The sequence below is a fragment of the Notamacropus eugenii genome, chromosome 6 (genome assembly GCF_028372415.1).
Source record: "Notamacropus eugenii isolate mMacEug1 chromosome 6, mMacEug1.pri_v2, whole genome shotgun sequence".
Lineage (NCBI taxonomy): Eukaryota > Metazoa > Chordata > Mammalia > Diprotodontia > Macropodidae > Notamacropus > Notamacropus eugenii.
The window spans coordinates 84,073,492-84,081,494 of record NC_092877.1 but is presented as its reverse complement, the minus strand read 5'-3'; the positions used below and the strand labels follow the sequence as shown (position 1 = coordinate 84,081,494).

General features: G+C 36.3%; 1 pseudogene; it reads right to left on the bottom strand.

Annotated features, from left to right (window-relative positions):
• Nucleotides 1-4,311: 4,311 nt before the first annotated feature.
• LOC140512074 (heat shock cognate 71 kDa protein-like) lies at nucleotides 4,312-6,239 on the bottom strand (annotated as a pseudogene).
• Nucleotides 6,240-8,003: the final 1,764 nt, after the last annotated feature.

Sequence of the window (8,003 nt, the reverse complement as noted above, 5' to 3'; positions counted from 1 at the left end):
ATATTTTATTTAGAATTTTTGCATCCATATTCATTAATGAAATGGATATATCATTTTCTTTCTCACTTCTTGCTTTTTCTGGTTTAGGTGTCAGTACCATATTTGCTTCTTAAAAAGAGTTTGGCAGAAGGTGTTCTATGCCTATTATTCCAAATATTTTATTTAATGTTGGAATTAGTTGATAGAATTTACCTGTAAATCCACCTGTTGTGATGTTTTTTCCTTTTTTATGACTTGTTCAATGTCTTTTTCTGAAATAGATTTATTTAGATATTCTATTTCCTCTTCTGTTAATCTAGGCAGTTTGTAAATATTCTTTTATTTCACTTAAGTTGTTAAATTAATTTGCATATAATTGGGCAAAATAACTCCTTATAATTGCTTTGATTTCATCTTCATTAGTAGTATTTGCTTTTCATCTTTAATATTAAAGATTTGGTTTCCTTTCCTCTTTCTAAAAACCATATTAACCAATGGTTTGTCTGTGGTTTTCTTCATAAAACTAACTTCTAAATTATATGTTAACTCAATGGTTTTATCACATCTGGTTTTATTAATCTCACCTTTAATTTTTAAGATTTCCAATTTGGTGTTTAATTGGGGATTTTTAATTTGTTCTTTTTCTAGTTTTTTTAATTGAACACCTAATTCATCAATCTGCTCTTTATCTGTTTTATTGATATAAGCATTTGGTGATTTTTTTTGTCTAATAACTTCCTTTGCTGCATCCCATAGATTTTGACATGTCACATTACTGTTATTCTCCTTAATGAAATTAAATTTTATTGCGTTATGATCTGAAAAAAATATGTTTAATATTTCTCCTTTGCTGTATTTAACTATAAATTTGTATGCCCTAATATGTGGTCACTTTTTATAAGGATACCATATACTATTGAGAAAAAGATGGATTCCTTTCTATTCCTTTTCAATTCTCTCCAGATATCTATCATTGCTAGTTTATTGAAGATTCTATTCATCTCCTTAATTTCTTATTTGTTTATTTATTTTGGTCAGATTTATCTAATTCTGAGAGGGGAAGGCTAAAGTCCTCCACTATTATAGTATTTCTATTTCTACCTATAATTCATTTAATATTTCCTGTACAAATTTAGATGCTATAGTGTTTGGTGCAAATAGGCTTAGTATTAATATTCGTTCATTTTTTGTGTTATCTTTTATCATGATATGGTTTCCCTATTTATCACTTTTAAGTAAATTTATTTTTAGCTTTAACTTTGTCTGAGATCATGATTGCTACCCCTGTTTTTTTTTTCCACCTCAGCTGAAGCACAATAAATTCTGTTCCAGCCCTTTACTTTAACTATGCATATCTCTCATTTTTAAATGTATGTTTTATAAGTAACTTATTGTTGGATTCTGATTTTTAATCCATTCTGCTATCTGTTTCCATTTTATAGGTGAATTTATCCCATCCACATACCAAGTTCTAATTACTACTCGTGTATTTCCCTCCACCCTATTTTTCTTCTCTATTATCCTCATTCTCTTTTTTACCCAATCACTCCTTGTGTATCTGATTTACTTCTAACCACTACCTCCCTAATCTTTACTCTTTTAAAGAATCTTTCCCTTATCCTCTCTTCTTACCCTTCTAGTCCTTGATCTACGCAACCTTCTAAATATCCCTCCCTTATTTTCTTTCCTCATCTTCCTACTTCTTAGTCTATACAACCTTCCATAAGTACCTCCCTCATCCCATCCTTTTGGTTCCTTATTTCTTTATAAATTTAGAAGACTTTTATAGCCTTCCATATATATATATATGTGTTATATATATGTATTACATATATACATACATGTATGTACATATATGTATATATACATATATGTGTGTCATTCCCTTTTTAACCCAATTCTGATGAGAATAAGATCCAGTACTACCAGCCCTCCACCCTCATCTGCTTCCACTGTAATTGCTTTCATTCACATGTCATTTGTATGAGATAATCACTCCGTTTTACTTTTCCCTACCCAACTTAATTTTTTAGAATCATTCCATCATGCTCAACTTAACCTCAATCCTTCTGTTTGCTTTTTCAGTTTACCCAAATAATAACTTTCTTAAGAGTACAGATAACATTTTCCCATATAAGAAGTAAACAATTTGACCTTATTGAGTTCCTTATAAATGATCTACAATATGTTTTTACATGTTTCTCCTGGATCTTATATGTCAGATTTTCCATTGAGTTCTGATTTTTTTGTCACAAATACCTGAATGTCTATCAGTTCATTATTCTTTTTTTTTTTCATTCAGGATTATACCCAGCTTTGCTTGGTTATAAATCTATCTCCTTTGCTCTCCAAATCAACTTTTGATCTTTTAATGTAGAAGCGTCTATATCTAGTGTTATGCTGACTACAGTTCCACAGTATTTAAATTAATTTTTTTCCCTTCATTGCTTGTAGTATTTTCTCCTTAACTTAGGAGTTTCAAAATTTGGCTATGATGTTACTGTGAATTTTCATCTTGAAATCTCTTTCAAGTGGTGATCAATGAAGTTTTTTCTATTTTTGTGTTATCCTTTTGTTCTAGATCTTCAGGACAGTTTTCTTTTATTATTTCTTGTAATGTTGTATCTAGACTCTTTAAAAAATACAATAACCTAATTTTCAGATTGTCCAGTTATTCTTATATTGTCTCTCCTTAATTAGTTGTCTAGATCAGTGGTTTTTCTAATGAGAGGTTTCATGTTCTCTTCTATTTTTTCATTCTTTTGATTTTATTTTTATTATTTTTGGTGTCTTATAATGTCATTACCTTCCTCTTTCCCAATTCTAGTTTATAAGGAGGTACTTTTTTCCCTTAAATTTTTGTTTCTCTTTTCCAGTTGGTTGACTTTCTTCTCATAATTTTCTTCATTCTCTTGAGTTGCTTTTATTTTTTCCCCTAATTTTTCCTCAACTTCTCTTTGATTTTTAAAGGTTCTTTTGAAGCTCTTCCAAGAGCTTTTGGGTTTCTGACCATATGACATTTTTCTCTGAAATAGGAGTAACTTTTTAAACTTCACTATCTTTTGAGTATGAACTCAGATTTTCTTTATCCCCATAGTAACTGTCTATGGTTGGGTTCTTTCTCCATTTTACTTATTCATTATTATTATTATTTAACTTTTAGCTACTTATTATGCTATTCAGGTTCTAGTCCCAATGGGTGAAGGATGTTGCCTCCGGCTTCAAGTTTTTTGTACTGCTGTTTTCTGAGCTCTGTCTAGGAGGTGACCACCCCTGGGACTTGGCTAGGTTCCCCAGCCTTGTGGTCACTGCAAATGTTCTTGGTCCCTGTGTCCCTATCCGCACTGCAAACTTCAGTTCACCTCTCTGCCCTCGAATGAAATCAGGAACTCTGCTCTCCTTCAAGTGCCCACAACCAACAATCTAGCCCCTCTGTTTCTGCACTTACTGGGTGTGTGCTTTTTCTTCCTTTCCCACTGCCTAACCCAGGACCATGGTTAATCACCACAATTGGGCCTGGTGTCCTGTGACAGTGAAACATCTTTTGCTTTTCCCCTACTCAGCTGTCTGACCCCCACACAATTAGTGAGATGAAAGTTCTTGTAGTCTAGGTTGCTGCTCAACCTAGTTGCCCACTGGGTTTGTTGTTTATTGATTCAGTGGAGTCTACTTGTAGGTATTTGTACTTTAATTGAACCAAACTTCCATCCCTGGAGGGTGGGTCTTTCCTAAGGTTCTTCCAAATTGTCTTGGCAGGACAACTGCTTTACCCTGACTTTTTAATTATTTTGGCCACTCAAAGTTCATTTTAAAGCAATATTTTATTTTTGAGGGAAAATTTTGGAGAGTCCAGTGTTTCCCGTCTCATTCTGCCATCTTATCTGAATTCTCTCCATTATAATCTTAAAAAAAAGATGAAGTTTGGGGATAAATTTTATTACATCAGAAAAATACTATACCTATATTTTGGGTTTATCTTTAAAAATGAGTTTTAGTGAGGTCTTTTGTTTCTTACATATTCATAATTATCCCTTCTATCCCTCCACCTCCCATTCCTCCACCTGAGAACCATCCCATGTAATAAATAGTATTTTTGTGCCACTTTTAAATAGATTTTATTCTCCACGACAGGAATTGCATTTCCACTTGTTTACAGTATGGGGGAAGTGCAATATTTTTCACTTTTCTCCCTCTTCACACATTCAAGGAGTCAGAATGCCCAGATTTACACTGTAGCTTAAATGTTACTTTTAAACTGCCACTGCCTTGGTTACAAATTTGAGTCCTTCAATGTTTGGAAAGCTGTGTGGATTGCTCTTTCTTCTGCTATGTTCAGCAGACCTCTTTGATCATGGGTCCAGAAGAAGCATCTCCAGATGGGGCTGCTCTGCCCCCCCGCAACCTACCAAACATGCCTCCTGGCATGCCCCCTGACCTCTGGTACAGCTTGGTAATGATGGGGTTGTAGACCTTCTCCAACTCTTTCTGCTGATTCTCAAATTCTTCCTTCTTAGCAGTCTGGTTTTTATCCAGCCAGTTGATTATTTCTTTACATTTGTCAAGGATCTTCTGTTTGTCTTCATCACCAATTTTGCCTTGCAGTTTTTCATCCTCCACTGTAGCCTTCATGTTGAAAACATAAGATTCAAGAGAATTCTTGGAAGACACCTTGTCTCTCTGCTTCTCATGCCCAGCTTTATATTTTTCAACCTCCTGGACCATATGCTCAATGTCTTCCTTGCTCAGATGTCCTTTATCCTTGGTGATGGTGATCTTGTTTTCTTTGCCTGTGCTCTTATCCACAGCAGAAACACTGAAGATGCCATTTGTATCAATGTCAAATGTTACTTCAATCTGAGGAGCACCCCTGGGTGCTGGGGGAGGGACTTCTTGTGAGCTCAAATTAGCCAAGCACGTTGTTATCCTTTGTTATTGCTTTCTCACATTCATAAACCTGAATAAACACACCAAGCTAGTTGTCTGAAAAGGGGATAAAATGGTCTGTGTCTGCTTGGTGGGGATGGTGGTATTACGTTTGATCAGAGCAGTCAAACTCCACCAGCAGTTTCAATTCCAAGGGAAAGAGGAGTGACATCCAACAGCAGCAAGTCCTGCACATTCTCATATTTATCCCGACAAAATGGCAGCCTGGACAGCTGCACCATAAACAACGGCCTCATCACAATTGATACTCTTGTTGAGCTCCTTGCCACTGAAGTCTTGAAGAAGCTTCTGGATCTGGGGGATTTGAGTGGAACCACCCACCAGGACGATGTCATGAGTCTGTGATGTATCTAGCTTGGCTTCTCTTAAGGCCTGTTCCACAGGGTCCAGTGTGTCACAGAAGACATCAGCATTCGGCTCCTTGAAATAGGCTCTGGTGCTTGATATATAGAAGTTGCTACCTTTATAGAGGGAGTCACTCTCAGCACTGGCCTGGGTACTGGAAGAAAGGGTATGCTTTGCATGTTCACAAGCAGTGTGAAGACAGTGAACAGCCATCTTGTTCTCCCTGATGTCCTTCTTGTGCTTTCGCTTCAACTTGCCAATGAAATGGCTGACCATTTGGCTGTCAAGTCCTCCCTACCCAAGGGGATGTTCCCAGCTGTGGACCTGACCTCAAAGATACCATCTTCAATGGTAAGAATGAAAACTTCAAAAGTACCACTTCCAGTGTTCAAAGATAAACACATTTCTTTTGGTACTAACAATTTTGTCCAAGCCATAAGCAATAGCAGCAGCAGTTGGCTCATTGATGATTCAGTGCACATTGAGACTAGCGATGGTTCCAGCATCTTTAGTGGCCTGACTTTGGGAACTGTTGAAATAGGCTGGTACTGTGACCACAGCTTTTGTGACAGTCTTCCCAAGGCAAACTTCAGCAATTTCTTTTATCTTGGTCAAAACCATAGAAGATACTTCTGGACAAAAAGTTTTGGTCTCCCCTTTTTACTTCACTTGGACCTTAGGCTTGCCTGCATCATTCACAACTATAAAAGACAAATGCTTCATGTCTGACTGTACAATTGCCTCATCAAATCTGCAACCTTAGTATCAAAAACTATGTTGGTGGGGTTCACTGCAACTTGATTCTTTGCAGCATCACTGAGTAAGTATTCTGTGTTGGTGAAGGCTACATAGTTTGGAGTGGTCCTGTTTCCTTGGATATTAGCAATGATCTCCACTTTTGCATGTTGAAAGACTCCCACACAGGAGTAAGTGGTACCAAGATCAATGCCAGCTGTGGGTCCCTTCAACATGGTTGCTAGGGAGTCGGGGGCTCATAGCTGACCTCCGTGGGGAAAGAAGGGCTACTGCTGCCCTGAGTGTTTTTAGAAAGAATAAAACACACGACACAACTGATATTTAAAAAGTCTCTGATGTGTTGACTCCCTACCTCCTCAAAGGGGTGGGTTTGCAATGTCTTCTCACATCTCTTCATTTGAGTCATCTTTGATATTTATAATTTTGTTTTATTCACTTTGGATTTTCTTGGTAAATATTTGTTCCTTCCATTCAGTTTGCTGTAGTTCTCATGCTTACTGTTCTCTTGACTCTACTTACTTTGCTCTGAATCAGTTGAGTATATTTTCTTTTTTACAAGAATATATTATCTTTTCTTCCAATTACCCCTCTCCCTACATGAGCTGAATAATTTTAAAAGCCCTCATAATTAAAAATATTCCTAATTTAGCACAATAAATTCCCACACTGACCATATTTAAAGATTCACATCTCATTCTACATTTAAGCCTTCTCTGTCAGGATATGGATGATGTGTATCATGTAGACCTCTGGTCTTGCAGTTTATTGCCTTGATGAGAGTTCTAAACTCTTTCAGAGTTGTTATCTATACAGTTGTCATTGTATAAAACATCATCTTACTTCTGATCCCTCTCATCTGCATGAGTTAATAGAGATTTTCCCAGTTTCCCTGAAGACTTAATTTCATTATTCCTGCATCATAATATTCCATTATATCCATATGTCTAAATTTGTTTAGCCATTCTCAAAGAGGTAGGCATCTCTGGAGTTTCCAGTTTGGGGCTATTAAGAGAAACTTGAAATATTTTTGTACCTATAGCTTCTTTTCCTCCTTTGATTTGTTTGGGGTATAGCCTAGTAGGTGTTGCTGGGACTATTTTAGAACATCTTCTATTTGAATGTAATACAAGATCATAAGGGTGGGAATAAAAGTAGGAACTTGTTAGTAAGAATTTGGATTAAGGAAAGCAGGGAAGTCAGTGTATTAGTAGGAGTTGAGAAGATTAACATTATGGTAGCGAGAGAGAGAAATAGGAGAATCTGATATACCATACATTGGTTGGGGGAGTGTGGAGGTGGTCATTTTAATAAGGATGGAACAAGCAGTTGGAAAGGAAGTTGAGATCAGCTTTGAGGTGGAGGTCAGTTGGAAGAACTCCCCAAAAGCACCAGTAACAACTGAGAATTAGGGTGTCGGGAGAATTAAAGTTCAGCCCAGGAATGCGATCTTCTTTCCCTCTCATTTTTCTGAAATGAGGTATGGAAAAGTTAATATTATACTAATAATTCAATAGCTAATTATTAATTTGTGATCCACTTTCCCCTTTTTATTTAAGTTAAAACTCTACTCCTAAAGAGGTCAGCTAATCCCTGAAGGACATGGCTGAGTGATGGTTTTCGGTGCAACTCTCAAGGCACTTGCTTGTTAACTAGGTGGGCAGGACAGTTTCCTACTTTGTATGGATTTATCTATTTTATGTAGATTTGATACTAGATTTTTTTCTTCAGAGAAGAAATGACCATGTAGAAAATATATATATGTATATATATATAATGTATAATAGTGTTTCTTTATGTGTTTGTACATTTGTATATTTGCAAACTGAATGTGTGTGTGTGTGTGTGTGTGTGTGTGAGAGAGAGAGAGAGAGAGAGAGAGAGAGAGAGAGAGAGAGAGAGAGAGAGAGAGAGAGAGAGAGAGAGAGAGAGAGAAAGAGAGACAGAGAAAGTTGGAGAAGGGTAAGAGTAGCATTTATTCA